At 36.3% G+C, this 19,457-nt stretch overlaps 2 protein-coding genes across 2 annotated transcripts in view; one reads left to right on the top strand and one right to left on the bottom strand.

Annotated features, from left to right (window-relative positions):
- DAPL1 (death associated protein like 1) overlaps nucleotides 1–19,457 on the bottom strand; it is a 933,549-nt gene that overhangs the window by 99,156 nt on the left and 814,936 nt on the right. The window lies entirely within an intron of this gene.
- BAZ2B (bromodomain adjacent to zinc finger domain 2B) overlaps nucleotides 1–19,457 on the top strand; it is a 394,559-nt gene that overhangs the window by 19,365 nt on the left and 355,737 nt on the right. The window contains 1 exon segment of the mRNA NM_001445102.1: nucleotides 10,272–10,371. The gene's annotated coding sequence lies outside the window, so the exon portion shown is untranslated.

Here is a 19,457-nt window from a genome sequence, read left to right as displayed (position 1 = left end):
GGGTCAAATTGGAGCTGCAACCACAGGCCTACACCACAGCCACAGCAACGCCAAAGCTGACCTGTGTCTGCGACCTACACCACAGCTCACGACAATACCGAATCCTTAACCCACTGAGCAAGACCAGGGATTGAACCTGCGTCCTCATGTATACTAGTCAGATTCATTTCCGCTGAGCCACGATGGGAACTCCTTAGAACTGATTTTGTTTCTGAATAGCTGTTCAATCCTTGATCTTTGCAGGGATTGGGGGTGGGGGTGGGTGAAGGAGTTTGGTGGGGGTGGGGTGCTGGGTTCTTCTATGTAGCTGTTTTTTTCCACAATTTCTCCTTAAAATTTTATTTTCCATTTTTATGTTTGAAATATAATAAGGGAGTCCAAGCATGCACTCACACTATTATAACATTGATGTCTAAGAGAGAGGTAGTATAAAAGTAGAACAACAAAAAATTATTAACAAATGAATGTCAGATATAGAATTGGAAGAATTAGCTTAATACAATGGCTAACCAATAAGATTTTAATAATTTTTCAACAGACTGTAACCTTCTCCCTCCTCTTCTGCCTTCTTCTCCTCCTTCTTCCCTTCCCTTCCACCACTCTTCTTCCTCTCTTTCCTCCTGTTCTTCCTTCTCCTTCTCCTTCCCCTTTTTTCAAGATTAGATTCTTTAACTTTTACTTTTGATTTTGTTCAGGTACTAAATGGCTGCCTGGAACTACACTGTCGTTCTTTCTCTTTCTCTATCTTATGAAAAAAAACACACGTTTGGAAGGTAATAGGCCTAGGATTAAGAGTGCTAGAAATAGTTATTTTTTCCCTAAAGCTAAAATAATTTTATTCAGATTGCATTTTGTTGCAAATAATTTCCCCTAAACCAGAGATGGAAAATTTGTTGCAATTGGAGTCCCAGCTCTGATTATGTAGCAGTGACAACCTAGAACTGTGTCTTGAGCATTCTAGGGCCACATCAAGGCTTACAGCAAAGTGTGCCTTGATTGGTTATTGATATACATCATGAGTAGAGGAAGAGGGAATGATTGCCATTCGCTTCCTATGTTTTTAAATAAATTATGATGTATATCTGTATTTAAAGGAAGTTTGATTTTTCAGTCTTTCTCTTTCATGTTTCCCATGTATCAATAGAAATAATTGTCCTCCTAATACTGATGAAATAATTTAGGCATTGAAAGTTTTTATTTAAATTCTTACCCTATGAAAGTTATATGTTTGTGTCACATTTTCTGTATAAATATCTGACTTTTGAAAACCTTCTAATAGTAAATCACCTATATTTAAAAATTAGAAAAGAGGAGTTCCCATTTTGACGCAGTGGAAATGAATCCACTAGTATCCATGAGGGTGCAGGTTTGATCCCTGGCCTCACTCAGTGGGTTAAGGAGCCACTGTTGGCTATGAGCTGTGGTTTAGGTGGCAGACGCAGCTTGGATCTAACATTGCTGTGGCTGTGGCGTAGGCTGACAGCTGTAGCTCTGATTTGACTCCTAGCCTGGGAACTTAAATATGTCATGGGTGCAGCCCTAAAAAAAATAGCAAAATCATAATCATAATCATAATCATTACATAAAAATAAAAAATAAAAATTAGAAAAGGTCCTAGCCACCAGTATTTTTGGACTCCTTATTTATAATCACCTCAGCTGGAAACAACCCAAAAGTTCTTCCATGGTTGAATGTATAAACAAACTATGGTACTTCTCTTTATGCTATATTATGCTATATACCATCCCTTGTAATATATAGTATACTATAGAATACTCCTTAGCAATAAAAAGGAGTAAACTGTGGATGCACAAAACAGCTTGGATGAATCTCAAAGGCAACATGCTGAAATGAAGAAGCCATTCTCCAGAGGTTATATTCTGTGTGATTCCTTTTATAAACTGTTCTTGAGAAGACAAACCCATACTGATGGAAAACAGATCAGGATTTGCCAGAAGCCAGGGATTGTGGGAATGTGTGACTTCAAGTGTATAGTATGAGGAATTTGGGAAGTAGAGGGTGATAGAAGTTCTATATCCTGATTGTATGAGTAGTAACATGAATCTGTACATGTGTTAAAATTCATTGAACTGTTGGAGTTCCCACTGTGGTGTGGTGGGTAAGAGATCCAGTATTGTCTCTGTGGTGGCACAGGTTCAATCCCTGGCCCGATGCAGTGGGTTAAGGATCTGGCATTGCCACAGTTGTGGTCTGGGTCACAGCTGTGGCTTGGATCCACTCCTTGGCCCAGGAACTTCCATATGCTGCGGGTGCAGAAAAAAAAAAAGAGAAATTCCTGTTGTGGCTCAGTGGGTTAAGAACACGACTAGTATCCATGAGGTCGAGGGCTCGATCCCTGGCTTCACTCAGAGGTTTAAAGATCCAACTTTCATATGCTGTGGGTGCAGCCCTAAAAAGACCAAAAAAAATTTTTTTCATAAAACTATTCCCCAAGAAAGGCAATTTAATGTAATTTTAGGCAAATATTAGAAAAGAAGGTGGAATAGTACTTGGAGTTAATTTCAGGTTGTAAGTGTGCTGTTATGAAGTAAAAGTAAAATTCTGAGGATTAAAAGGTCTAAGAAATTCTGTATACAAAAACAACTACCCAAAACTGCCAGTGTATATTTGCTATACAGCTATTTGGCATTTGGGCTAGTATTTAGCATCTTGTAAACTTGATTTGTATTTTGTATGTAACCATATTTTGCAATGGAAAGGGTAGAAAATATCTGCATTATTGATAGCACTCTATCACTATCTGGTTAAGTAAATTTGAGCAAATCGTTTAATTGCTTAGGTCATCATGTTCTTTTTTTGTAGAATGAAAAGTTTGGATACTGTGTTTTTTAAACTGAAATACTCCTAATAAGCATTTACTCCAATATATGTATTTGCTTTCATGTATAACATTAAGTGAAACAGATGCTCTAGAAAATAGAGCTTCACATGCTTCGACATTACATCCTCTAGTTGAAATAGCATGAGACTAGACAATCTAATCATCTCTCCTAGCTGTAAATTTTTGGTTTGTTTTAATTCTCTCCAGATAACTTTTCTGAATTTTCATTTTTTAAGTATTCATTTTTAATACTATGCAGAACAGAAATTTAAGACCACTGGAGGGGGATGTAAACAATACAGTGTTTGTTGTTTGCCTTGTGCTCCAAAGTAACTTGATAGAGCTTTAAACTTAAGTCCCTGAAAAGGTGGAGAAAACAAAGAACATATCCACACAAGTACTTTTTTGAATCTTTCTAAATGTCAGTAATATGGATTTGGGAAAAACTAAGCTTCTGAATTAAGGATAAAGTCGTCTGTGCTCAAAGAGGGTATTGTGAAACCACAATTTTTTATTTATTTATTTATTTGTATTTTTACGGCCTCACCTGCAACATAGGGAGGTTCCCAGGCTAGGGGTTGAATGAGAGCTCTAGTTGATGGCCTGTGCCACAACCACAGCAATGTGGGATCCGAGCCACATCTGCCACCTACACCACAGCTCACAGCAACACCGGATCTCTAACCCACTGAGTGAGGCCAGGGATCAAACCTGTGTCCTCATAGATGCTAGTCAGATTCATTTTCACTGAGCCATGGCAGGAACTCCGAACCATAATTTCTTTGACTGAATCTCCATGGTCACAATATGTGATGTTCATTGTATATTTTTTCTTTTTTGGCCACCCTGAGGCATATGGAGTTCCTGGATCAGATCTGAGCTGCAGTTGCAACCTACAGCCACAGCTGCGGCAATGCCAGATCCTTTAACCCATTGTGCCAGACCAGGGATCAAATCTGCATCCTCCCACTGCAGAGGCTGTAGATCCTGTTGTGCCACAGCGGAACTCCATTGTTTTATGAGTTTATTTTGTCCTGCTGCATATTTAGTGATAGATATGTAATTAGAAATAACAATTAAGATACATTGTAATTTTTTCTTCTGGGTTCCCCCTTCCCTGTCCTCCTTTTGATACTATAAAAAAAAGAGTGATCATTTGTCTCTTTAAAGATACATCTAAAAATTATGTTATTATCATGGTTTATTAGTAATTTTTAGTTTTCTACATATAATTAGCAAAAACAGTTACACAAAACATTAAGACTGTCTTTAAAGAATTGCTTTAAAACAAAGTACCATTGAGCTATGTTAAGACTATGCAAATAGTCCTTTGAAGAGTATGTCGGAAAAAATTAGGGAAGGGGAATAGATTTTTTTCTTTCTTATTTCTAAAATGAGGGGAGTTGAAATAATTTATTTTTTGAGAATTTTCTTATACTGTATTTTTATTACTTCTCAAGCAAATGCACATGGTTATTGATAATTATATGAGCTTTGGTATCTATATATCATATTACTATTGAAGATTGCTATTCAGCAGTGTATAGGACTTCTATCCAATAAGCGGTGAGACCATTTTTCTTTTAGGAGTCTGTTTTAGCTTTGTCGTTGTTCAGTGTTTCATCGTCAGTATTTTGGCTCAGCTAAGATCAAAAGGTTTTAGCATATTTATTATAATTTAAGTGATTTACCCAGCAGGAAAAACCATGCCAACTTCTAGCATAATTGGAATGAATTATAGATTATTACATATCTGTGAAGTTCTCAGATAAAATCTAGCTCAGAAATAGAGATCGAGACCATGATATGTTTAATATTTACATCTCAGATGAGTAAATGTGACAATTTCTAAGGGAGTAAACCCTTCTTGTAAGTGAATGTCTGCTTCTTTAAGACTGTGATTAAAATAAATTTTACCATTTTCACCATTTTTAAGTGTTCTGTGGTATTAATGTTTTGTTTGTTTGTTTCTTGGGTTTTTTTTTTTGTTTTGTTTTGTTTTGTTTTGTTTTGTCTTTTTGCCTTTTCTAGGGCTGCTCCCGCGGCATATGGAGGTTCCCAGGCTAGGGGTCTAATCGGAGCTGCAGCCGCCGGCCTACACCAGAGCCACAGCAACGCGGGATCCTAGCTGCATCTACAACCCACACCACAGCTCACAGCAACGCCAGATCCTTAACCCACTGAGCAAGGCCAGGGATCGAACCCGCAACCTCATGGTCCCTAGTCGGATTCGTTAACCACTGCACCATGACGGGAACTCCGGTATTAATGATATTTACACTGTTGTGCAACCATCCACTGTTTCCAAAATTTTTCATCACCCCAAACAGAAACTATGTAACTATTAAGCAATAATTACCCATTTTTAACTAGCTACTGGTAACCTCTAATCTACTTTCAGTATTTGAATTTGCCTTGAATGATTCAATTTTAATATAATTGTATATTTTTAATTTTTCTACTTCGATGAAAAACATTTAATGTAATAAAGGTCCACTGTTATCATTTAGAAGAAATAAAATATAACAGTGAACAATACTGTGTACATATATACAAACACACAAATAGCTATCAAGTGTCACAAAGAAATAAGCCACTAGTATCTCTAAGTTTACTAAAAACATCTTTTTCATTCTTAGGGATTCCTAAGTATTTTCAGGATGAGGAGAGCTCACAATTCTTTTGTATTATGATGTGCTTTATCTTAAAACAAAAATCAGGAGTTCCCGTCGTGGCGCAGTGGTTAACGAATCCGACTACGAACCATGAGGTTGCGGGTTCGGTCCCTGCCCTTGCTCAGTGGGTTAAGGATCCGGCATTGCCATGAGCTGTGGTGTAGGTTTCAGACGCGGCTCGGATCCCGCGTTGCTGTGGCTCTGGCTAGGCTGGTGGCTACAGCTCCGATTCGACCCCTAGCCTGGGAACCTCCATATGCCGCGAGAGCGGCCCAAGAAATAGCAAAAAAAAAAAAAAAAAAAATCAAGGAACATATATAGATACATACACACATGCATACATAATTAAGGTCTCCATTTTATTCACACCAAGGTGACAAATATAATAAAATAGTATAACAAAGAAAATAAATAGAGGTAGGAGTTCTCATCGTGGCTCAGTGGAAACAAATCTGACTAGCATCCATGAGGACTCAGGTTCAATCCCTGGCCTCGGTTAGTGGGTTAAAGATCCGGTGTTGCTGTGAGCTGTGGTGTAGGTCGCAGATGTGGCTACGATCCAGTGTGGCTGTGGCTGTGGCCAGCAGCAGCAGCTCCGATTCAGCCCCTAGCCTGGGAACCTCCACATGCCTTCGGTACGGCCCTAAAAAGCAAAAAAAAAAAAAAAAAAAAAAAAAAAAAGAAAAGAAAAAAGAAAGAGAGTTATATGAATTAAAGGGAAAAGAATTTTAAAACATCTTGCATTTTAAAGGTTGCATTTGTTTAATTTTTTTTCAGGTTATACACAAGACACAGTAGTTTAAAAGTATTAACAGAAATAGAAAATGAATGGTATTAAAATATTTTTACTGATCTTAAGAAACTGCCTCTCAGATGAAACCAGTTTAAAGAAAGGGCTTACAGTGTAAGCCAGACATAAGCACTGGAGTTTCTGAACAAGAGTGAAAGAGAATTGTAAAGACTATGTCAACTATTAACTGTTCATACCTGGAATTTTCTGGAAAGAAAATTTAGACCTGACTCATAATTTAATTAAAGTCTTCAGATTTTGGTGTTGCTAAATGGGAAGATAAACAGTAAATAGAGCAACAGGTGGACAGAATCCTTGTAGAATCATGTGCTAAAATTAATATTTGATTCATATCATACTAGATATATTAACACGGTAGATAAGAAATAGTTGGACTCTTTCACTTAGACAAGCTAATATTTTGTTATATTCTCTAATAAGTTGATATGCTGATAAATATAAAATAGATGAATGGTCAGGTTGTGAAATCTGGAAAATTATTTTTCTGTACATTATTTTAGATAAAAATGTACCTTAATTTTCTCAGAAATATAATCAGTTGATCTGTTTTTAACTTATCCTTCATATCCTGACCTGAGTAGAAATAGAAAACAGTTTACTAAGGCATACAAATTTTTCCTATCTCTGACTGAGGAATCAGAGGGATTTTAAAGTTGTTTGACTTATTCAGCATCCATTAAATTACTTTCTGTTGTGCCTTCTTGTACTGAAGAGACTGGGCAGCTAAATACTGCATTTCCTGAGTCCCTTGCTGCTGGGGTTCTGAATGCACATTAAGTCCCTGTAATAAGATGCTTTCGTGTTTGTAGTCAGAAAAAATAAGACTAGTATGGAATATATTATTATTGTGGGATAGCAAGAATATGTTCCAAGATTTTTGGAAGTACTGACAAAGATCCCAGTTTCAAAGACCTTTTAGGCTGAATTTTGATAATTCAAACATGAAAAAGAAGCCCACAGTTATAATAACTAGAACTAGTTGAATCTGTAAAAAGCCGTAAATCCATGATGATGCTCAAAAAGAAGAAATTGTGTTCACTAAAATCATACCTATATATATCTGGGGACCTATGATCCCCAATTACAAAATATACAAAAGTGTGTACCTCATAGTTACTGGCTAAATGATAACTCATCAAGGATCAAGGAGTGGACTATTGGGAAATAAACTTGTGACTATTGTCCTTAGACTATGTTTAATATAAGAATTTCCCAAATACAGGTGTGGTTGCACTTATGTTGAGAGAACCTTCAAGGAAGTCTGGGACCTGGTTCTGGACAAAAGGTCAGGGAAGCCTGGGAGTTGACCTGTAACTTACTACCTCCCTGTAAACTCCCCCATGGTAGGTGTATGTTGTATACTTTTATCAGGTCAGCAGGCAAACGCTTTCCAGAATCTCAAACAATGAGAGGAGTCAGGAAGCTATAATACTTCCTTTCTTCCAGAGGTATAAAGTAGATATGGCTTATCCCTGGAAGAACCTTCATCCTGTTTGGTTAGTATCCCTGGCAACTGTGTATATCCATGAGGACTCTAGGGATCCAGGGTGCTATACAGGGTGCACTGTTGTATAATTTCTATCTTTCCTATTTTTATTATTTATTTATTTATTATTTATTATTTTTTGGCTGTGCCTATGGCATGTGGAATTTCCACGGCCAGGGACTGAACCTGTGCAACAGAGCAGCCCAACCCCTTAGAGTGACAATGCTTGATCTTCAACCTGCTAGTGCCACAAGGGAAGTCCCTATCTTCCCTATTTTAATGAAATCATACAATTCTACTTTTTTGTGTTTATCTTTCCCGCCTGAGAGATTTATAGGAAAGAAAAAGTAAACAGTTTTGACAGTCGTTGAAGATTGTTAATATACATTATGATTCTTTGGAATTAGCAATTAGAAGGTTATGATTTGTGTATTTACCTGGAAGAATAGTATAAATTAATTATAATCCTTAAGTCTATTGGATTATAATACTTATGCTATTCTGGTACAACAGTTGTTGTACCATTTTATTTTTAGCATTTTTGAAGTGTGTACCATGAATCCCATTGTTTCAATGATTATGAGCACTCATATTTTTAAGCAAAATTACCATTACTAGAAAACTATTCTTATATCACATATAAAATCTTAGAATGTTTATTTATGGTAAGTGAAATAGTAATGTGGTCTATAATGTGATAACAATATATACAACCAGAAAATAAAGGCAGAAGTTTTCAAGAATGAGTGTGTTTTGACATGAAGAATTTTTAGGTCATCCTAGAGTCTGACAGCATGGTTATATCCTTGGGCATTTCCCAAATAAACCATTCCAAGAGTAATTGAACAATATTATATAAAATTAGGATTTGTTGGGTAGTTCCTGGTACGGTGCAGTGGGTTAAGAATTCGACTGCAGCAGCTCAGGTTGCTGTGGAGGTGTGGGTTTGATTCCTGACCTGGTGCAGTGGGTTAAAGGATCCAGTATTGCCATAGCTGCAACATAGGTTGCAACTATGGCTTGGATTCAGTTCTTGGCCCAGAAACTTCCGTATGCTAGGCGAGTGGTCATAGAACTTTTAAAAATTAAAACAGATAAAATTAGAATTTGTTGTTTTATAAAATACTTTATTGACATTAATGCAAACTATATCCATGAAAAATGGCTGTTAGTGAAGAAAATAAATGATAAAGGGCAGTTACCATAAGCATATCCAGTCTTCAATCTTAGTGATATAAATATTATCATATGATTTACTAAGAATATGTGAATGCTTTGTTTCTCTTAGCTTGACCAATATCCTGAGTGTCCCTGAGCAGAAAGTGTTTATGTTCACCTGTTAAACAGGCCTGTGATGACTTCAGAAAGATTGAACAATTCTTTCTTATGTCTCATTGGTGAAATCACTCCTTAAATTCTAACTGTCCTATCTGGTCTATTCTTTTTAAAATTGGAACTTTTATCTTTGAACTTATTTGAGAGGTATTATATTACTCATTTTAAAAAGGATTTGACATAATGTCTTCTAGAAGTTAGTTTTTTATACCTTGGGTAGCTACTAAGTATTTTCTATCTTTGTAAATATCTCTCTTTCATGTATGTTTAAATTTGGAATGGTCCTTGGAGAGAATTAAAGTATTGCCTAGTATCTGATGATTCAGTTGAAATATAAAACATCGATGTGTTTTATAAAATTATAAATATCAATTATAAAGTTATAAAACATCAATCAGCAGCTTTGACTGTTACAACATTGACAGGTTATGGGTAAAGGTAGTAGATAGTGGAGTTCCCGTCGTGGCTCAGGGTTAACGAATCCGACTAGGAACTGTGAGGCTGTGGTCGATCCCTGGCCTCACTCAGTGGGTTAAGGATCTGGCGTTGCCCTGGGCTGTGGTGTAGGTTGCAGACGCGGCGTGGATCTGACGTTGCTGTGGCTGTGGCATAGGCCAGCGCTACAGTCCCGATTAGACCCCTAGCCTGGGAACCTTCATATGCCGCAGGTGTGGCCCTGGAAAAAAAAAAGAAAGAAGATAATAGATAGTGAGGACCAGGTTTAGAAGACTGATATCTTGGCTATAAAAGGAAATCAAGGCATGAGGCATGTTGCAGTGCAGTTTAGAACAGTGAAGACTATTCTAAGAAAACTTTGGCTCATTACAAAATGAAACCCTAAGATAAAGAAAAAATCTTGAAAGCAGACAGAGGAAAGTGATGCTTTGCATACAAAAGAACAATGATTCAAATGCCAATAGATTTTTCATCAGAAACCATAGTGGCCATAAACAAACCAAATAAGCAAACAGAAAGAAATTATGGCAGCCAGAAGACTTTAAAGCTGAAACAATAAATCAGTCAGTCCAAAATTTTGTATCCAGTGAAAATATCCTTCACGAATGATGGCAAAATTACCATAATTTTATAAATGGAAAACTAAGAGAAATTTGTCTCCAGCAGACCTGTACTACATGAAATTGTAATGGAAGTTCTCCAAAGGGAAAAAGAATATTAACAGAAAAATTGGATCTTCAGGAGCAAATGAAGAACATCAGAAATGGTAAATATCTGGATTAAATAAAAGATTATTTTTATCCTCAATTTCTTTGAAAAAAAAAAGAAGACCTCTTGATGTTTAAAGCAAAATTATAACATCAGTCTTTGGGGTTTGTAATGTATGAAGATGTAATATGTAAATGTATAATGAAATAAATATATAAAACTACTAAATGTATGATACTATAAGAGAGTATGGTTGTTCAGAGGTGGCAAAATGGACCTATATGCTTACGAGGTGTCTATATTTTATGTAAAAAGGTACAGTATTCTGCTTAAATTCTGAAAGGTTAGAGATGTATATTGTGTTTCTTAAATAAAACACTAAAAAAGTAGAGATATCTTTTAAGCTGATAGAAACATTAAGATATAATATTGAAAATTATTTGTTATATTTTTAAAAGATAAGAAAGAAGAAATAACAGGCAGCAGAGAGGACAAAAGAAAAATAATAGGAGTTCCCTGGTGGCTGAATGGCTTAAGGATCCAGCATCACTGCTGTGGCATGGGTTTGATCCTTGGCCCAGGAATTTCTGCATTCCATGGACACAGCCAAAATAATAATAAAACGTTAAGTGAAATCTGATGATGATAACAGTTGCATTAAATATTAAAGGTCTAAACACTGCAATTAATAATTAGAGACTGTCAGAGTGGATTATAAAAAAGGAAGATATACAGCTTACAAGAATTACCCTTTAGATATAAAGACACATAGGTATGTTAAAAGTAAATGAATGTACAAAACTATACCAGTCAGGAGTTCCTGTCGTGGCTCAGTGGCAATGAACCTGACTAGTGTGAATGAAGATGCAGTTTCACTCCCTGGCCTCACTCAGTGAGCAGTGGTGTAGGTCACAGAAGCAGCTTGGATCTGACATTGCTGTGGCTGTGGTGTCGGAAGGCACTTACACCTCTCTTTCATCCCCTAATCTGGAAACTGCCATATGCTGTGGGTGTGGCCCTAAAACAGACCAAAAAAAAAAAAAGTGTGAAACCTAGGTCTGTTGTTTCCAAAGCCTGAACTCTTTTCCTTACTCAGTTTTATAACTATATAAAATCCTATGTGGATTTGCCCTTGACTCTTGGTATTCTTTTTTTTTTTTTTCTATTAATGTAGCAAGGAAGAGCTATGTTAATATCAGATAAAGGCATTCCCACTGTGGTACAATGGATTAAGAAATCTGACTACAGTGGCTCAGGTTGCTGTGGAGGCACAGGTTTCATCCCTGGCCCAGCACAGTGGGCTTAATCCAGCATTTCTGCGTGTGTGACTTAGGTCACAGCTGTGGCTCAGATTCAGTCCCTGGCCCAGGAACTTCCATATACTGCAAGTGTAGCCATGAAAATTTCAAGATAATAATACCAGATAAAATAACTTTCAAGATAGAGAGTATTATGGGAAATAAAAATGAATATTTCAGGAGTTATTATTGTGGCTCAGCAGGTTAAGATCCCAATATAGTGTCTGTGAGATTTGGGTTTGATCCCTGGCCTTGCTTAGTGGGTGAAGGATCTAGTGTTCCCGCAAGTTGCCGTGTGGGTTGCAGATGCAGCTCAGATCTGGTGTTGCTATAACTGTGGTGTAGGCCAGCAGCCGCAGCTCTGATTCAACCCCTAGCCTGGGAACTTCCATATGCCACAAGTGCAGCTATAAAAAGGAAAAAAAGGGGATAGTTCATAATATTAAAAGGACATTTCAGGAAGATATAATTATAAATAAATGTCTGTGTATTTAGCAGCAACCTAAAAATACATGAAGCAAAAATTGAGAGAATTCAAAAGAGAAATAGTTATTTATACAATGATAGAAGATTTTAACACCTGTGATAGAAGATTATATACACATTTTAAAATGTTAATTTACTATATTAACAAAATAGAGTATTAAAAAATACCTGATTGTTTCCAAATGTGAAGAAAAAGCATTTGCAAAATTTAACACACATTCATGATAAAAACTCAGCAAACTAGGAATAATAGGGAACATCTTAATCTGGTAAGGAGTTTCTACAGAATACTCAATTTACCTTCATGTTCCAGGTGGCTCAGCAGTAACAAACCTGGCTAGTATCCATGAGGGTACAGGTTCAGTCTCTGACCTTGCTCAATGGGTTAAGGATCTGGCGTTACCATGAGCCATGGTGTAGGTCACAGACACAGCTCAGATCCTGCATTGCTGTGGATGTGGTGTAGGATGGCAGCTGTAGCTCTGATTTGATCCCCAGCCTGGGAACTTCCATATGCTGTAGGTATGGCCCTAAAAGAGCAAAGAAAAAAAAAAAAAAAAAAAAAAACTACACACAAAACATCATATTTAGTTTTGAAAGACTGTATATTCTACCTCAACGTTTAGAAACATGGAAAGAATGTCCACTTTAATCAATTGTATTTAACATTGTACCAAATTCTATAAGCATTGATTGCAGTAAGGCAAAATAATAATGATGATGATAGCAATAATATGTATAAATTGCATAATAGAAGTAAAACTGTGTCCCTCTTTTCAAATGATAATTCTTTCCTAGAAAATCTAAGGAGTCTGCAGAACAACTAGAACAAAAGAAGGAATTTAATAATGTTACAGGTACAGAGTTAAGATTAAAAAAAAAATCAGTTTTGGGAGTTTCCACTGTGGCACAGTGGGTTAAGAATCTGACTGCAGTGACTTAGGTCTCTGTGGAGGTGCATATTTGATCCCCTGCCTGGTATAATAGGTTAAAGGATCTGGTGTTGCTGCATCTGAAGTGTGGGTCACAGCTGCAGCTTGAAATTTGATCCCTGGCCTGGGAACTTCTATATGCCATAGATGAGGCCATTAAAAAAAAAAAAAAAAAAAAAAAGTTGTATTTTTATATACTAGCGGCAAACAATTGGAAAAGATTTTAAAACTCCATTTATAATTGTACACCTCCCTTCAAATAATACTTAGGAATAAATGTAACAAAAGACACACACAACTTCTACCCTGAAAATTACCGAGAAAATGATGGGAGAATATAAACATCAACTAAATTAATACTGAGATATACATGGGTTGAAATATTCAAGATTATTCATCTGTTACTTCTATCTATCCAGATTGATCAATATGTCTAACACAATGTCAGTCAAAACTCCAATCAATTATTTTGTTAGGACATAACAAGCTTATTCTAAAATTTATGTGGAAATGAAAATAAATCAGCAGTAGGCAAAGCAATTTTTTAAATGATAAACAAGGTAGGAGGACTTACCCAAAATGAACCCAGTACTTTAGGTAAAGTTAATGTGTTTAGATCACTCCTAATTGGTGAAATGACAGGCATTTGAATTGATGAAACTGAATTGAATTTTAAAATAAACCCATACAAACATTAACAGCTAATTTTTTATCAAGAGTCCCAAGGTAATTCAGTGAAAGAATGTAGAATCTTTTCAATAAATGATGTCAATGCAGTTGGCTATACATATTGAGAAAATTATTAGAACCTATTGGCATCATGAAGAGAAATTAACTCAAACCATAGACTTAAATGGAAACATAACACTATAAATTTTGGAAGAAAAAAAATAGAAAAATTTTTCCTACCTGGGAAAATGACTAATAAGGACTCAAGAGAGTCTGAACCATAAGAGAAAATATAATACATTGATTTTTTAAAATCAGAATTAAAATTTTTTTTCTCTCAAAAACACCCTTAAAACAGAAAGGCAGTGCATTTGTGATAGTGGGGGAGAATATTATGCAAACATATTTCGGAGGACTTGCTACCAGCATATTAAAAGAACTTTTATAGCTCATTAATTAGAAGACAAATGATCCAATTTAAAAAAGGGTAAAAATGTTGCAAAGGCACATCACAAAAAAGATACATAAATAAGCATTTGAAAATATACTCTACGTCATTAGTCAGCAGGGAAGTCCAAACTAAAATCAAAATGAGACGCCTTTCATACTCATTAATATTGTTAAAGTAATCCTGCTGTAATAGCACTGGGAACTGTATCTAGTTACTTATAGTGGAGCATAAAAATGTGAGAAAAAAGAATGTATACATGTATGTGTGACTGGGACACCTTACTGTACAGTAGAAAATTGATAGAATACTGTAAACCAGTTGTAATGGAAAAAATAAAAAGTATTATTAAAAAAATATATTGCTAAAGTAAAAAGATGTCAATACCAAATGTGGTTCAGGATTTGCAGAAGCTAGAACTCTCAAATACTGCTGGTGGGCATGTAAATTTTCATAGCCACTTTTGAAAATGGTTTGACTGTTTCTTGAAAATTAGTAGCAAAAGAAAAAAATAGATAAAATGGACTTCATCAGTATTAAAAAGTTTTATACTTCAAAAAATACTATCAAGAAGGTGAAATTAAAGCCCACAGAATAGGATAAAATATTTTCAAATCAAATATAATAAAGCCCTTGGGGAGTTCCCGTCGTGGCGCAGTGGTTAGCGAATCCGACTAGGAACCATGAGGTTGCGGGTTCGATCCCTGCCCTTGCTCAGTGGGTTAACGATCCGGCGTTGCCGTGAGCTGTGGTGTAGGTTGCAGACGTGGCTCGGATCCCGTGTTGCTGTGGCTCTGGCGTAGGCCGGCGGCTGTAGCTCCGATTGGACCCCTAGCCTGGGAACCTCCATATGCCGCGGGAGCGGCCCAAGAAATAGCAACAAAAACAACAACAAAAAAGACAAAAGACAAAAAAATAAATAAATAAATAAAGCCCTTGGTATGTTGAATATATTGTCCACACCAGTTTCAGTGGGTAAAATTTAAAACCTGACCATACCAAGTTTTGACATGGTTGTGGAGGAATTGAAACACTTCAGTCACTGCTGGTGGGAAAATAAAATTGTGAAACCACTTTGGAAAAAAGTTTGACAGTTGTTTATAAAGTTAAACGTACACCTACCACATGATTCAGCCATTCCACTTTTAAGAGTTTGTCCAAGATGAAAGAGCATATGTCCACATAAAGTCTTGTATTGGAATGTTCATAGCAACTTTCTTTGTAATAGCCCCAATTGTAAACATTTGAAATACCCACCAGCAGGTTTCTGGATAATCTAATTGTGATATAGTTATATGGCAAAAAATCTGCAATATAAAAGGATGAACTAGCAACAAATGCATGACAATATGAAGTGAAGCCCAAAGTAATTTTGCCAAGAAAAGGAAGCCAGTGGAAAAAAACAAAACAAAACCATATAATTTCATTTACATAAAACTCTAAAAAATACAAACAAATCTGTAGTGACAGTAAATAAGTGGTTATCTGGGGCCAGGGACAGGGGAATAGAAAGAGAAAAAGGGTTATAAAGGGAATGAGGAAACTGGGGGTGATGGATATATTCATTATTTTGATGGTGGTGATAGTTTAATTGATGTATTCATATGTCAAGACTTATCAAATGATATATTTTATTTTATTTTATTTATTTTTTGTCTTTTTGTCTGTTTTTGTGACATATGGAGGTTCCCAGGCTAGGGATCTAATCGGAGCTGTAGCCGCTGGCCTACGCCACAGCAACACCAGAACCAAGCTGCATCTGCGACCTACCCCATAGCTCACAGCAACGCCGGATCCTTAACCCACTGAGCAAGGCCAGAGATCAGACCCGAAACCTCATGGTTCCTAGTCAGATTCGTTTCCACTGCACCGTGATGGGAACTCCCTCAAACGATATATTTTAGATATAAATTTTTATGTCAGTTATACCTCTATAGTGCTATTTTTAAAGTAATAAATATTAGTGATAATATGGAAAAATAGGAACCCTCCATACTACGGTGGGATTGAAAAATTGTGCAACCACTTCAAAAACAGTTTGGCAGTTCCTCAACAGATTAAACATAGATCAATCAAATCTACAACAAAGTATATGCTCATGAGAAATGAAAACATAGGCCCACAAAAGAATTTCACACAAATGTTCATAGCAGCATTATTCATAATATCTGGAAGTTGGAAAAAATGTAAATTCTGTCATGTATGAATGAATGAAATAAAATGTGTTAAGTCCATACAATGCAATATTATTCAGCCAAAAAAGGAATAAAGTGTTGATACATGCTTCAACATTATTGACCCTTTAAAACATTATGCTAAGTAAAATAAGTTCAAACACAAAAGAACAAATATAGTTCCATTTATACATGGTACTTAGAACAAGCAAATTCAAAGAAACAGAAAGTAAGTAGTTACCAGGGGCTGAGAGAAGAAGAAATGGGGAGTTTATTTTTTAATAAATAGTAAGTTTCTGTTTGGGATGATGAAAAAGTTTTATAAATATGAAATAGTAATGGTTGTACAATAATGTGAATTTACTTAATGCCACTGCATTGTGTATGTAATAATGTTTTAAAGGGTAAGGTTATGTTATTTTTTTATCAATGGAAAGGTAATACATGAGGAGTTCCCATCGTGGCTCAGTGGTAACGAACTCACTAGTATCCATGAGGACGCAGGTTCAATCCCTGGCTTTGCTCAGTGGCTTAAGGACCTGGTGTTGCTGTGAACTTTGGTGTAGGTCACAGACATGGCTCAAATCCTGTGTTGCTGTGGCTGCAGCTCCAATTCAGCCCCTAGCCTTGCAACTTCCATATGCCATGGGTGTGGCCCTAAAAAAAAAAAAGTAATACATGAAATTATAAGAGCTTAGTGAATAAGGGTCTTTCAGTTACAGCAACTGAAGATGACTGGTGATTCCACTCTACAGAAGAATAAGTACAAGAGTGGAAAAATTATAGATATTCTTACCTAAATAAATATATGAGGTGATGGATGTATTAATTATCTAGATGGGGGAATCCTTTTACTATGTATACATATATCAAATAACCAAGATGTACACTTTAAATATCTTACAATTTTATGTGTCAGTTACACCTCACTAAGATGAAAATTTTTTTTTAAGTATGGCAAAATCTATACCAGAACGCCAGAAAGCAGACTACACATTGAGAAACATTTATTCCTGAAAAACTAATGCAATTTCGGGTAATAACATTGGGAGGCTGTGGCCATCTTGTCTGGACAAGAATTTCTATACACAATCCCTCTTCTGGGTGGACAAGAATTGTACATTTACTAGTTTTTGGCTGGTCATGGGAATTGCCATATTTGAAATCAGAGTAGTAATCATTTAGAGGTGAGGAGTAAAAACCCTTGCCTTTGTCAACTAAAGTTGCCAAATAGGTTTGGAAATGATGGAGGGAAATCTCCACTTTGGTAACCAGAAATTATGGTTCCAATTGGGTTGAGAGGTGGACAAGCCAGAAATCAGACGGGTGATCCTGAAAATAAGATAGGTATATAGGGGTTCAGATAAGCTCCCCTCATATTTATGGCTAACTGGCAAAATATACATATTCAAGACATCACTAGGAGCATCTGTTGGAAAGTGAAAAGGCAAAGGGAACTAGAGAGCTGGCTCAAGATTTGAAAGTGTTCTGCAACCCATATACAGATTAATTGGCAAATGATGGAAGTCTTATCAGGTCAAGGTATGTGAGCACAATCTCTAGCCAAATCATTGGCTAACCACTAAGTTATTGCGAAATAATACCATCTTCTAGAAAGCCAGCTTACAAAATACTAGTAATAGGAATAAAAAACTAAGCAGCAAGATTCAGGGAAGAAATTATAGCACTTCTCTGCCATCACTTCTAAAAGAAAGAACAAGAGGCAGTACTTTCTGATTCATTTATGAGGCTGACATTCATCTAATAACAAAGCCAGACAGATTACATAAAGGAAAACTGCAGATCAATCCCCCAGGAACATAGATGCAAAAATTGTCAACAAAATATTAGCAAATTGAATTGAGCAATATATAAAAACAATTACATACCATGACCAAGTGGGATATATTCCAGGTATATTTGGTTCGATCAGCCTTCAAAAATCAAATCAGGAGTTCCCGTCGTGGCGCAGTGGTTAACAAATCCGACTAGGAACCATGAGGTTGCGGGTTCGGTCCCTGCCCTTGCTCAGTGGGTTAACGATCCGGCGTTGCCGTGAGCTGTGGTGTAGGTTGCAGACGCGGCTCGGATCCCGCGTTGCTGTGGCTCTGGCGTAGGCCGGTGGCTACAGCTCCGATTCAACCCCTAGCCTGGGAACCTCCATATGCCTTGGGAGCGGCCCAAGAAATAGCAAAAAGACAAAAAAAAAAAAAAAAATCAAATCAACTAATATCATCCATTACTTCAACAAGATAAAAAGAAAAATCATAAGATTATATGAGTAATGCAGATTATATCAATATGTGACAATCCAGCAGCCATTTAAGATAAAAAACTCTTCAAAATCAGAAGAAAACTTCCTCAACTTTATAAAGAACATACATTAAAAAAAAAAATCAACGTCATACTTAATGATGAAAAAATACATGCTTTCCCTCTAAGATCAAGAACAAATCAAGTATGTACACTTTTACCACTCTCAAATATCCTCATACTGGAGGTCCTAGCTAATACAAAAGATAAGAAAAGGAAATGAAATGTGTACAAATTGAGAAGGAAGACATAAAACTGTTTTTATTCTCAGATCCAAAAAATCAGCCAAAACTCTCCGGGAACTAATAAGTATATCAGGGTTGCAGGATACGACCTTAATGTACAAAAGCCAATTGCTTTCTCATACTAGCAATGAATATCTGGAATTTGAAATTAAAAACACAATACGTTTTACATTAACACCAAAAAATGTGAAATACATATATATAAATATAATATGTCTAAGATCTATGTGGGGAAAACTATAAAACTGATGAAAAATATTTAAAAATCTGAGTATGGAGTTCCTGTCGTTGAGCATCGGAAATGAATCTGACTAGGAACCATGAGGTTGCGGGTTCCCAGGCCTCGCTCAGAGAGTTAAGGATTCGGTGTTGCCGTGAGCTATGGTGTAGGTTGCAGAGGTGGCTTGGATCCCACGTTGCTGTAGCTGCTTTGTAGGCTGGCAGCTGTAGCTCTGATTGGACCCCTAGCCTGCGAATCTCCATATGCCGTGAATGCAGCTCTAAAAATATAAAAATAAAAATCTGAGTAAATTGAGAGATGTCACATGTACATGGATATGAAGACTCAATATTGTCAAG

Source organism: Sus scrofa, chromosome 15, assembly GCF_054392235.1.
Source record: "Sus scrofa isolate SSC_HxYL_T2T_F1_AM1 chromosome 15, Sscrofa_HxYL_maternal_Yorkshire_Landrace_v2.0, whole genome shotgun sequence".
In the NCBI taxonomy this organism is placed as follows: domain Eukaryota; kingdom Metazoa; phylum Chordata; class Mammalia; order Artiodactyla; family Suidae; genus Sus; species Sus scrofa.
Note: the sequence above shows the minus strand (reverse complement) of the source record. Positions and strands in the feature narration are given on the sequence as shown.